Genomic DNA, 13,934 nt, shown 5'->3' on the forward strand with positions numbered 1-13,934 from the left:
ACCCTGTTGAGATATTGACGTGTTCTTGTCTAATATTGGCCAGATGGAAAAAAGGTGTGGGCAAGTTGCACTGCTTCTAATAGCATCTAAAGCCAAGTGTACATGGCAGAGTTGGGGATCCTCTTTGTAATGCCGCAATTAGCCTGAAGAGCCTAAACAAGTGAGGAAAGAGTGTGTTTGAGGGACATGTAAGACCGTGACTCAGGCCTAATGCTTTCCTGTAACGAGATGTGGAAAGCTTGTTTTTAATAGAGTGAGTGAGTGAGTGAGATTGAGGAGTGGAAGCAGCAGATCACCTCCCGCTGCCTCCATTTACCAGCCTCCCAACGGCTGTACTCATATGGCCAGCGTGTGTATCGATGTGCGAATAAGAGGCGCACAGTTGCTTGGAGTGTCTGTCAATAAGCTCTTACTTTGTTTTCATACAGTATGACATGACGCCTGAACAGGGAGGAACCTGACATAAAGGCATATTCTGGACATCCCTACCTTTTGCCCCAAGAATACCTCCACAGATCTAAAGTGTAATTTACTTTGTCGCTGTAAATACAAATTGGCTGTAATGTAATTTGACATACATTTTTTGATCAACTATTGTGAAACGATCAATTCGTTTGTTCTTTTTCTGTAATGTTTCTAGCAAAAGCGTGAAAGTTTTGTGCTAACACTGACTCCTATTTTGAACTGTTCATAATTTCCTCCATCTTGACTTAAGGCCCCAGTTCCAGCTGAAGTATAAGATTGTAATAAATCTGTTTGAAGTTTAGTATTTTAAAAAGGATATTCAAATAGAATCGGTCTATGAATGTTCTTCTAGCTTATGTTCTTGTTTAGGGCGCAAACTAGGTGAGACTTGGCACCATCCATCCATCCATTTTCTGAGCCGCTTCTCCTCACTAGGGTCGCGGGCGTGCTGGAGCCTATCCCAGCTGTCATCGGGCAGGAGGCGGGGTACACCCTGAACTGGTTGCCAGCCAATCGCACGGCACATAGAAACAAACAACCATTCGCGCTCACAGTCATGCCTACGGGCAATTTAGAGTCTCCAATTAATGCATGTTTTTGGGATGTGGGAGGAAACCAGAGTGCCCGGAGAAAACCCACTCAGGCACGGGGAGAACATGCAAACTCCACACAGGCGGGGCCGGGGATTGAACCCGGGTCCTCAGAACTGTGAGGCTGACGGTCTAACCACAGTCGTCCACTGTGCCGCCGACTTGTCTCCTCTGACTGCAAATAAATGGTGCGGTCCATTTTGCCTCAAAACTCGAATAATCAACAATCAATTCATACTACGACCACATTCTTAACAATCAATTAATTACAATCAACCATAGCTACAGTATATACAGTTCATAAAATATCGAAATAGATATTGTCTGGTCATTATAGTGTGCAGAAAGGTTTGTACCAGTACTGCACACAGCGCTAGTGTTGGCACAACATAGGCGGTGTCCTGGCTGGTCAACCAATATTAGACCAATAACCGCAATGCCCCCTATGTTTTAGTACAAGTCATTCTGCCATTAAAAATTATACATTTTTAATGTATAATTATTAGAAATGTATATGGATTCCAACAAGGTTTTCTAAATGAAGTCCTAAATTACTTTTTATTGCTACTAAAACACATCTTTGTGTCGGAGCCATGCGGCGTCCACTGACATTTGATTTTATCCTGTTACTTATTGGCCATAAAACGCCAAATGGGTTTGATCTCATTAAATTCCCAACATGAATCTGAATATGACCGTTTAATGTCAGCGTAAGGTAGGTAGACAGTAGTTATTGTAAGTCCTCACAAGTCCTGTGCTGTGAATGACAAGAAATGCTGAACGAGCACAGAAGTCCCGTGTGACCTTTATCACCCCTCTATTTGGCTCATGTCGATCTTTCTTTCAGCCATCTGTACAGAGTAATTCTACCATCCATTGTCTGTGTACTCCTGCATTCCCTTCTAACACTCTGTCCTCACCCTTCACCCCCAGGCTGCACATTTAACACTGCTGTTTCCTTTCTTCTGCACCCCCCTTTGCCCCTTTCACACCCTCTTACCATCCATCTCCTAGCATCCCACACCCCCGCAAGTCTCTAGATCTCCCCTGGGCCATGTGGACAGTTGGATGGCTTTGTGTTTGACACGCGTGTTGGCAGAAGGCAGTGCATGCTCACATGCGCACACAGCCTTAATTCTCTATCAAGGGTGACAACAGGGCCCCCCATTGTACCGCGGATTAAGACTCGCGCGCGCATACACACAAACACACGTGTCCCCAGACCCCACGGGGTCCCTTAAGTGTGAATATGCTTTGAGGCAGAAAATCAGAAGGCAATTTACAGAAGGGTCCAGCTGAGAAGATGGGGATGTTCAATAAAGGGCAGACCTCATTTGAAGCTTCACTTGTTTTTTTTTTTTTAACAACAGTATAATTTGGCCAAAATCATTTTTGTGCTTACAATTACTGGAATTTGTTTACAGCACAGTGCCAAAATGTTTACCGCAGGGGATGCATTACAGTCCCACCCTCAATTGTTGAAAATCTGTGATAGAGACCATGTAAAAACTTTTTATTTATTTATTTATTAACTTTTGCCCCTCCCATATGCTTTAAACAGAACTCATTAAAACCTAAACTTATCATCAAAAAAACTTTTTTTTTAAGTCTTTCGTAGGCCTGTTCTCCATCTCACTTGCACAGTTCAACAAATTACTTCAAGCTGTTTGTCACTCCCAGTATTAATTTATCGTAAACAAATAAGACAAAAGAGAATTACTCTTGCCTTGAGATAAGAGTGACCCGACTTCTAAGTTGTTGTTTTTTTTAGATATGAGCCGATGGCTTTTTTAAAATTTTATTTTATTTTATTTTTTTTGCTTTGACTTGGAACCGCAAACTTGAGATAGGAGCGCTGTATGGTGGTAGTAAACTCAATTCAACTTCAGAATAAGCAGCAGCTTGGCAAATAGTAAACAATTCTTCAAAAAAGAGGCTTCAAGCTGTTTAATGACAATCCCAGTTAAAATTTACTGTCAAACCAAATGTCAAACAAAATTAATTACACACTGTTTATTTAAACCAACCAACCAAACAACGTTGCTTAAGAATTGTCCCCGCGAGCTTAATGCTAATATACTGTAATGGAAAATGCCAATGACATTGTGACATGGAGTTTTACAAACCTTTTAAGCAACGAATATTTGAACACAAATGGTGGAACAACACATTTAGACATAATATTCACAGGCATATACAGTGGAACCTCGATATAACGAACTTATAGGGGCAGGGGGGACATATTGTTCAGTGCTGATGGTCCGTTTTATCCGATATCTGTTATATCGGGGTCCGTTTTCTTGAGGTTCCATTGTATGCTTTATCCTCTATGAAAAATGATTAATATTACAGCAACTTTCTGAGTGACTTACAGAAGTTGAAGAAAAAGAAGCCTATTCTTCTTTGTTTTGTGTCTACATGACTGTATTATATAGTACTGCCTCCCTATGGCCAAGGCAGGCACACCAAAAGGGAGCAGCAAATCATGACGCACAAACAGTTGAGTTCTTTACATTCTGTTAAATTATGTTTAGAAGTGCAACAATTAATCGATTAATCAACAGCTAATCCCTAATCAAATTAATCAACAACTAAACCTAGAGACGTTTAACTTAAAATTGTCCAAATCCTCTGAATATCTGCCTCTCAACAGTGAGTTTAGAGGGGAAAACCCCTGTTTTTCATATTGTCAGATTTATGTCGTCCTCCATGAAAGCAGAGTGATTATCTTTGGGTGTTTAATCAAAATAAGACATTTGCAAACATCTTTTACCTTGGAAACAATGATCAACATTTTTTATGCCTGTCACAGACTAGTGATTGAATCATAATTAATTTAGGTTCTGTCAATTTGAAATAATGTCTTGTTTTTTGAATAAAGGGATGAAAGTAAAAACATTTATTTTTTTTAATTTATCTATTACTCCAAAAAAAATCGACAGATTAATCAGTTATTAAAATAAGTTAGTTGCAGCCATAATTGTTATTACTTTGTTTTGATACAGTATAATGTTATGGAGAGCTAATTTTCCTTATTAAAAAACAAAAATGTAAATATTAATATTAAAATATTTCTGGAACAGATTAATGGCATTTCCATTCATTTCAATGGGGAAAGATGATTTGAGATGTGAGTGTTGTGGGTTATGAGTAGGGCTGGGGGAAAAAAATTTAATAACTCTGCTCAGTCGACTTCAAAAATAGGTCGACCAAATTTCTGCCTTGTAACCATGTTTGTGCCGCCGGAACCCGTGTTTCACATGGATATGATGAATGATAAACTTTGCCAAAAATGACAAAAGAGCGTCTGTCAGTGGTTTTTAAGACATTGTTAGATGTGTAATATACAAAAATAGGTCGACCAAATTTCAGCCTTGGAACCATGTTTGTGCCGCCAGAACCCGTGTTTCACATGGATATGATGAATGATAAACTTTGCCAAAAATGACAAAGGAGCGTCTGTAAATGGTTTATAACACACTGTTAGTTGTGTAATGTACATTAGCATTTTTTGACCTAAAATGGTAACACTCAGTACCAACATATGTAATTTAAGGATTGTAGTCCATCACTCATAAATGGGAATAAAATGCATGTTAGTAGTTAAAAAAACAACCAAACAAAAATTATATATATATGTGTATGTATATATATGTATGTATATATATATATATAATATATATATGTATGTATATATATATATATAATATATATATATATATATATATATATATATACACACACACACGCTAAATCGTGAAACGTTTGAGTTTTTGTTATTGGGATGTCACAAATTCAGAATGAATGGACAAATACTCCCACAGACACATGCATCACATCTTATAGAAAGTCTTACTAGAAAAGCAGAAGCTGTTTTTGCTCTAAAGAGAGGACCAACTATATTTCTTTTTCACTTCCTTGACTGGGCTGTATATTAAAACAGGGAGCCAGTGAGCAGTTTTATGTGCACTCACCATGTTTGTAGGGCAAAGGTGATGCAGGCCTCTCATTCTGAATGACTTCAATTGACATCCTGACTGCAGCCAGTAGGATTTATTCACGTTCATTGTTTTAACAAACCACATTAAGTTGTCGTTCATTTCTGTTTACTTGACATCTTTATCCACCAGTAATGGAACGAGCGCCAAGAAACCCACGTTGACTGATATTCAATTTGCAGTGACTTAGCAGAAAACAAATCGTCCAAGGAGTTAAACGCCGTGCTTTTAACAGAGCCGAGACACTCTGCTATGACTGATCGATGACTCATGTCCAATGTTCATCTGTGTGCACTTTTGTTAAGTGTAGATGTCTGAGCCCATGAGTTCTGCAAAGTGTGCAGACATGTGATGCAATGAAATGGCAATATCATCACTGGAGATGTTGTGTCATGGGTGGGTTTGGCGCTCTGGTGGCTTCACGACCTCTGGGAAAAGGAAGCTCATACAGGAAGTGGGCTGGCTGGCCCTCAGACCTGCATGACTGAAATCATTGTAGTTCGTCTTAAGACTCTTAAGTGTGGGTGAAGTGAATGAGTGTGTGTGTGTGGTTGCATACATGCACTACTATTACTGTACTTTCATACGAGACTGTTAAAATACATCTATGTGGCTGTGTGGTTCAGTCTTCAATGAGACATGACGGTGTAAAGTACAAGTTGTTTAAGCGAATGATGGAGGAATGATGGTGTGTGTGAGTTTTTATGTCCCTATGTGACTTTTTGCTGGAATGTGTGAGCTACCATAATTCTTCTGTTACTTCCCAGATCGCATACATGGACAATGTCGCTGTGGGGACAACGTAGGAGAAATTTTAATGAAAAAGCTAAATTCTAACCAATGTGAAATATCTCAAATCAGGGCAAAATATGCTTGTTCTTTTTTTCTTACCATGTAGTATTTTCTCCCCCAAATATTCTCCCGAATATCATATTGATTAATCAGATAAAAAGGTATTATTTTTTCCACTTGGGGTCGCCATCCTCATGTTCTACTGTAGTATCTGTGAGTTTGTGTATATGCCTGGCCTGGCAGGACCTGGCCTGGTGAGTGATGTGGGCGTCAGGGAATTTAGCCTAAAATAAGAAATACTGCAATTCCATCGGTGTCGTTAGTATACTGTGAACCCATGTGGTTTGGTATTCATGATATAAATACATTTGTGTGTGTGTGTATAATATATATATTCGCCGTTATTCACGGAAGAACTGCTATTTGCTGTTTTCCTGGTCTGACCAAAGCAATAGTCGTTTTGCATTGGCGCCATCTGATGGCATCTTGGTGTCAAGGGAGAATGCTGAATTTAGTTGAGTTTCATTTAGGCGTAAATAGTGCTTTTCCACCATCTTGTGCAATCTACAGCCAATTACAAACCTTTTAAGAGGGAAGCATCAACTACTTCAAGATTTTCCCTGTTGGCGGCAGGGCTCAATGCGTATCCCCTGCAGATAGCGGGGGTTCACTGTACACTAGCTTTAAGACATCAGTGATGGGTTTTGAAGCAAGCTATGTTTAATTGTTTTGGTAATGTAAAAAGAAGAAGAAGAAGAATGTAAAACCTCCAATTTCTATTGGCAGATAATTTTGCTTAAATTAAGTAATATATTCAATCATTAAAAAATGTTCCCTTGTGTTTTAAGCCCATTTTTTGCACAGAATAAATTTCCATTTTGATTGGTTACATATAGTGATGCACAGATACAACTTTTTTTTATTTTTTTTTTCCAGACAAAGCACAAGTACTTTTACATTTGAGTACTTGGTAATACTGATTACCTATACTTGATAATGGCATTATGTCTTGCAATTCTGATGAAAATGTGTTTTATTTTAATCAAATATTGTTCAACACAAGCTTTCATTGAACATGGCAAAATTTTCACTCAAATATATCACTCCTTTTACACACAAAAATTTCACTCAAATACAACACCTATAATTTACTCATTGGTTAAAAGATTTATTTATTTAATATCAATTTATCATCATCATTGTTTTATGTTTGATCTTTATTATGTACAGCACTTTGTTACAGCTGGAGATGATTTTTTTTTTTTTTTTTTTTTTTTTTTTTTTTAAATGTTCCATGAGTAAAGTTGAGTTGAGTTGTGTTCTATTCTTAAACACTGAATAATCCTATTTCACTTGTCCTGGAGGCCCATCTATTGTGCGTGTCTTGGCCTTCAGGGGGCACTGTGATGCACGCATGCAGATAAAACAAGTAGATTTGATGAAAAGACACACAGAAAAACGTCACAGCAAATATGCAGTATTATAACTACCTTTTTACAGAGTAGAGAGTGTATGCCTTTGAGTATACGCTCAGGGAAGACTGAATAGTATGGTATGTGTATGACAAGCTGGTATCGGGGGTCGTAGTATTGGAGTGTTTTTGTCCTGTTCAGCTGTATGGTCATGCAGAAATGGTGGAGCTGTATGCCTTTTGCGCTGAAACAGTTTTGCTGTGAAACCGGGGCGTTTGAAATGCTCCCTCTGCTTATTTTTTTTTATTTTCTAATTATTCTGATGTTTATTGAAAAGGCAGCCGGACAGAAAAGGGTTTTAGGTGACAGACCGAGGGACAGAAGGGACAAGGGAAATATGGGTGTGAACCACAGCCGAACAATAGATAAACAGTCTAGATATTTGAATACAATTAATGTTACAAAGTCAAATTGTTTCCTTACTTGTGGGGAGGGGGGAGAAGACACCCGGTGAGGACAGGCAACAGCTAACCCTTCGGACAGAAAAGGGCAGGGCAGGACAGGATGTGGGAAATGAGCAAGACAGTGCTACTGATGAATGGGGTGGTGGAATGCTTTTATAGTGTCTAGACCTGTAAGAACCTGTGAGTTGATATCCTAATACAATGTGTGTTACTGTTAGTGGTCCCAGCACAAACAATTAAAGTCTATAGCGTGTCTATGGAACTTATTAGTGAATGAACACCATATCACATGCATGTTAGTCAACCGATGTACGGAGTAGCTGTCCCGGCACATCAAGTTAGACTGGCCCTGGCCTGGCCCACTCCACCCGCAAAGGGGGGCCGAGCCAGCCTGGCCATCATATTGGGGATCCAGCCCAGGGGACACCACCCACTCCCCAGGACCCAGGGTAGTCCCCGAGCCCAACCGAAGCGCCCCGACACACAATACTATACAAGTATAACTATACTATAAACTGAACAAATTATTTTCAACAATTTTCCTCCCTGTACGTGTGGTCACATGACTGGCATTTTCGGTGCCACATGCTCTACTCGCGTGCGACTGGGGGCACGTGTAGGTGTGTGCGAACATGCGGTTTTAGTCGAGAGGCAAAAGGGTGCGGTTGGGAGTTGATCTCATCGGTCGCTCGGTGTGAGCGCTTTGTAAGATGGAAGGTGGAGGGGGAGAGGAAGTTGAGACCGGTGTTCCTCTCAGCTGGTCTGCTTGCTGGTCTGCTTGCTGCTGGCGACTCAGCTTGATGAGATCACAGGGGATCGACTTTCCCCTCTCTCTCTCTCGCTCTCGCTCTCTCTCTCTCTCTCGCTCTCTCTCCCCTCCTTTTTCTCCTTTTTCTCCCTTGTTCCTTTTTCTCCCTCTCTCTCTAGTTTCCAACACACGGTACTCAGTTTTCATTGTCCAAAGTAGTAAAGGGTAGCAAAATAGTCACTCTGCCCCATTTAACATTTTGACACCCTTAACTCGTTCACTGCCAGCCGTTTTCACAGCAGAGTTCCCCACATTGTCGTTAGAGTATTTTGACGGATCTTTCATGGCCTACAGAATATGATGATCTGTGAAAATGGAAGTACTGAACCTACCAAAAGAAAGAATAGGCTCTTTTTCTTTTCCACCAGAAAACGTTTGTCTAGCTTTTTTGTTTTTCAGTTTTGCTTGTGACACCTCAAGCTATAAAACAACAAAAACCAGACAGAGAACAGGCTTCTAATGGCAAAAAATTTATTTGCAGATATACAACTATAAAACGCGCTGTGAGCGACGCTGACTCACCGCATGGCCCGAGTTGAAAGTCAGTGGCTTTTTTTACATGGCATTCCTCATTCACTTCATGAACTGCGTAATCTTTTTTTCATGATTGAGACACACACCTTCGACTAACTACCGTGACACATACGCCATACCATGTTTATATTGTACATATACTCTGTTCAAGTGTAAGATGCCTAAACTTGTCTGACTTCCAATGTGCTGGCGTTTCTCTCCATAATTGACGTGACAAGCCCAGATTCACCCCCTAATCTTTATCTTCAGGAGCTGAGCTGATTTTAAATCTGTTGGTCATTACTGTTGTAGCGGACATGCCACGGAAAAGATGCCACCCAGCACCCCAGTCTCGCAATACCGCCGCTCCCCGCCAAGGTAGACTGTAACTCCAGAGTCACACGCAGACTCTAAACGGATTAACACAATAAACTATCTTCAACAAGACACAGACATTTGCTTTGCCATGCCAACGCTAAGTGAATCACGTCTGCCTGAGACTTCAAAGGGGAGACCCACGGATGCTGGCTTCGCCCCCGAACGCTAAGTTGATTAACTCCCTGCCAGTCGAAGGATTGGACCTGCTGCGACGCCTCCACCCTGCTGAGACCTGCTACTTGGGAATTGGAACAGGAAACAGCGACACCCACGGGCGATGGAACGACACTACAGACAGGGGTTCATAAGACAGTCTGTGACTTGACTGGGAGTCAATATTTTAAGAACTTTACATGAACGCCAAGAGTGACCGTATTGCTGCAAACGGGGGGCGGGGTGGCTGACTCGCCTTCTTCAAACATGTTCCAGACACGTAAGTCCAAGATTGCGGTTTACTAAAAGTACGGATTAGTGCATATTTGGGTTTATATTAATGAGACCAGGAGTCCTCAACTATATGCATTCACTACGCGCCCATTCTGCTCATCTCATTTCACAAATCCCTTCCTTTGCCAATGTTCGTAGGTATCTTGTTTGTTTTGTGTTTGTCTGTGTTTTATCCTGTAGAAAGCCCTTTTTGTTATTAAATTTTCTATAAAATTCACCACGTACATTGATTATATGTGTGATTGGGTTTGGAACGAAACCTCTAGAAAGTCTAGAACTCAAAATTCCTAAAATGTAGCCACCTTCCGTTAAGAGACTGATTATAAAGGTATGTCGTCATTTACAAGTTAAACTTGTAAAAATATGACGTGGTGCCCCTCATATCTATCAAAGATCTTGATTTATAACGCTGTAATTTAAAATTACAATCACCCAGAAGTGACGCAGGCGCAGCTTCCAACTCATTGTTTTCTTATAAATTAAGCTCAAATTTGATGTCCCCCAATAAACACTACACTGTATTTCACAGAAAAGCTGGGCCAGACCCTCTTTTTCTACCCAAAGAAAAATGTGCTTGACGAATATGTTTGTGGCAGTAAGTTGTTGGATTCTGGTTGAGGAAGCTAAACATCCATGTCAGTGAATGAGTAAATTTGGGATACCAACTTGAGTGGTAGGTTATACCTAAGGCATGGGCTATGAATCATCAGCTCCATATGAAAGCAGTAATGGGACTGGAAGACGTGTAGTCCACGTCTCCATGTGGTGTGCAACAAAATTATAAAGCAGAGTGTAATTTTTATTTCCCCGTGGACAACTGGTTAGAGCGTCAGCCTCACAGTTCTGAGGACCCTGGTTCAATCCCCGGCCCCGCCTGTGTGGTGTTTGCATGTTCTCCCCGTGCCTGCGTGGGTTTTCTCCGGGCACTCCGGTTTCCTCCCACATCCCCAAAACATGCATTAATTGGAGACTCTAAATTGCCCGTAGGCATGACTGTGAGTGCGAATGGTTGTTTGTTTCTCTGTGCCCTGCGATTGGCTGGCAACCAGTTCAGGGTGTACCCCACCTCCTGCCCGATGACAGCTGGCATAGGCTCCAGCACGCCCGCGACCCTAGTGAGAAGAAGCGGCTCAGAAAATGGATGGATGGATGGATCTGTCATGGTCTGTGTTTTGGTTTGGGTTGTGTTTAGTTTTGTTCCATGTTTTCCTGTGTTCCATGTTTGTCGTGTGCTCATTAGGTTGTTGTGTCCACCTGTTCTCGTCTACTTTGTGTCGACCAATCAGCTCTCTCCAGCCACTCGTGTCTTCTCCAGGTGTTCCTCGTTGTCTCTTCAATTTGTTTGTATTTAGTTCCCTGGTTTCTTTCAGTTCTTGTCGGTTCATTGTCACATGTTTTGCCATGTCATAGTCGCCAGTTGTTTTTATCATTGTGATTAAATATTATTATTTTGAGATTCCTGCACTCCTGCCTTGCCTCCCTGCTTCCCTGCAATTGGGTCCACCATGTTCTTGCCTTGCGTTCCTCGCCTTCGCCCTAACCACGTACGTGACAGAGGTACAGGAGTGGAAGAGTGCACAAGGTCTCGGGAAGGTGAACTTGGAAAAATGGCTGGTACTGAACATGGTGGCTTGGGGGCAGGTTTGACTAGACGTGACTTAATTGGAGCCGTGGAACAACGTGTGGGAACAGGTGAAAAATTAAGTGACTTGTGAACAGGGGAAAAACGAGGGGGCAAAATTTGACCTTTACTTGGGCGCCTCCGCTGGCCACCACGCGGCGGTCCCGGGTAGATGGCCAAACGGGTGCCCAAGAAAAGGTCCGAGGGAAGCTCCGGCGGCGCTCGTCCAGCGGCCGCCACCCAACCCTATTGCCTGGCCTCTGCATTACCATTGGGTTGGGCACCGTGGCCGTCCGCCTGAATGGCCCTGTAAAGACCCTGGTGCTTGGCGTCCTGGACGACCTCCTGAACCGCTCAGCCAAGCACCTCACCTCGGGTGGCCTGGATGGCCACCAGACTGACCTGAGGGGTGGACTCTGTACCCTCCTCCAGGCCCCCTTCCGCCCACCCTGGGTTGGTGACTTTTTGGTTGTTGTTTGGGGAACGTCTGGGATCCGTTCCTTTAGAGGGGGGGTACTGTCATGGTCTGTGTTTTGGTTTGGGTTGTGTTTAGTTTTGTTCCATGTTTTGCTGTGTTCCATGTTTGTCGTGTGCTCATTAGGTTGTTGTGTCCACCTGTTCTCGTCTACTTTGTGTCGATCAATCAGGACTCTCCAGCCAATCGTGTCTTGTCCAGGTGTTCCTCGTTGTCTCGTCAATTTGTTTGGATTTAGTTCCCTGGTTTCTTTCAGTTCTTGTCGGTTCATTGTCGTTGTCACATGTTTTGCCATTTCATAGTCGCCAGTTGTTTTTATCATTGTGATTAAATATTATTATTTTGAGATTCCCGCACTCCTGCCTTGCCTCCCTGCTTCCCTGCAATTGGGTCCACCATGTTCTTGCCTTGCGTTCCTCGCCTTCGCCCTAACCACGTACGTGACAGGATCATACTCAGTATAATGAATTAAATAAAATGAGTAAAAGAAAATGTCAAGAACAAAGTAGACACATGCAGGTTTCCCACTATTGTTGTCCTTTGTTTACAATGTTGTGTCCTCTTCTTTGAATTTATTAGGCTGCACTGGGTCACACCTCTACTTACATAGATGATGCATTGCATCTGATAACCATTTACTTTGCAAAAGCCAAACCAGCAATTCCCTTGTTTACGGCCTAGATATGCTTCATAGAAATCAAAACTGGCAGTAAAAATCTGTTTTGTCTGGTACCATGGAGAATGTCAAAATAATACAATACAAGGACAATACAGAGGATAACTACAACCCACCCTTGGCGAAATGATTGGAGTGGGGAAGTCCAGGTTGGAAAAATTAGACCTTAAATACTCTGCATTGTCCCAATTTCCACATTTTGTATTATATCTACGTTGCTTTGAAATGTTGACATGGTAAGGACCTTTAAGTGGGAACACTTTAAGGGAATTGTTGGAACACTTACCTCTGTGAGTTGGAAAAAATAACTGACATGATCCAAAAAAACATTTGATTCAATCAATTAAGCGCCCAGCCCTAGTTTTACACCACCCACATGCTTTAAAGCACATTTTATGAAGCATTACTTAGTGCCTGTTGTGACTCTCACTCGCATAGTTCTCCAAATAAGAGGCAACATGTGCTTGCTTCAAACTGTAATTTGTCACAGTCTGTTGACGTTTACTGTGAAACTGACACACATAAGAAAAGATAATCAAACTTAGTGTATTTAAACACTAAAATGTTCAACCAAACCATATAATCTTGTGTCACAAAAGTTCTCTAGCTTAATGCTAACATATAATGCAAAACGCCAGGGACGGGCTAATATAAATTAGCACTTTAACACACTGAGTAGCAACACAAACAGCACATACAGCAATAATCACATGCATATATTCTCTCTGCATTGTGGGAACAACTATTACTGGAGCCTATTTTGGGACCTTCTCTACCACTTTGTTGCCCTTAATTTCTATTATCTCTTCCAGTAGAGCTCAGTGCTGCCCAGCATGTTGCGCCACAAAGTAGTTCTACACTAAAAAGGTGCAACTCTATATTCAGACTTGCCTGTATATTGTAAAATGATAGTGGGGGCAGGAACAATGAAACGCGACATAGTGGGGGAACACGGTCTACACTTATGGAACAAGTGCCATTTGCAATTTGGGAAATCATTTTATTTTATGGCTTTAAAAAAACATGATCAGTCTTTCAAAAAATTCTTAAAATTCTACCACTCTGTAAACATTTCTCCTTTTTCTCAGTCTCTCACTCTCTCTGTCTGGGGAAGAGTAAATTGGGAGCATTCTGTAACTTGAATGGAGTTTGGAGATGTTTGGTGCCATAGTGGAGCTCACTGTGACAATGGTGCCTTGGAAACCCAATTGTGAGTGAAGCATGTGATGGGGGAAGGTGAGCCAGGGGGGCTGGTTGGAATAAGTGATAGCCTCTGGACAGATGAGCTCTAGGGA

The 13,934-nt window shown here is 41.6% G+C and overlaps 1 protein-coding gene across 2 annotated transcripts in view; it reads left to right on the forward strand.

Moving 5' to 3' along the window:
• The window catches only part of spsb4a (splA/ryanodine receptor domain and SOCS box containing 4a), an 87,537-nt gene that overhangs the window by 27,004 nt on the left and 46,599 nt on the right, over positions 1-13,934 (forward strand). The window contains exon 2 of one of the 2 annotated variants that reach the window (XM_061797811.1): positions 9,011-9,070. The exons of the other annotated variant lie outside the window; for it this stretch is intronic. The gene's annotated coding sequence lies outside the window, so the exon portion shown is untranslated. The remainder of the gene's footprint in view (positions 1-9,010; positions 9,071-13,934) is intronic. 2 annotated transcript variants of the gene reach the window in all.

This window comes from Phyllopteryx taeniolatus, chromosome 14 (genome assembly GCF_024500385.1).
Source record: "Phyllopteryx taeniolatus isolate TA_2022b chromosome 14, UOR_Ptae_1.2, whole genome shotgun sequence".
Lineage (NCBI taxonomy): Eukaryota > Metazoa > Chordata > Actinopteri > Syngnathiformes > Syngnathidae > Phyllopteryx > Phyllopteryx taeniolatus.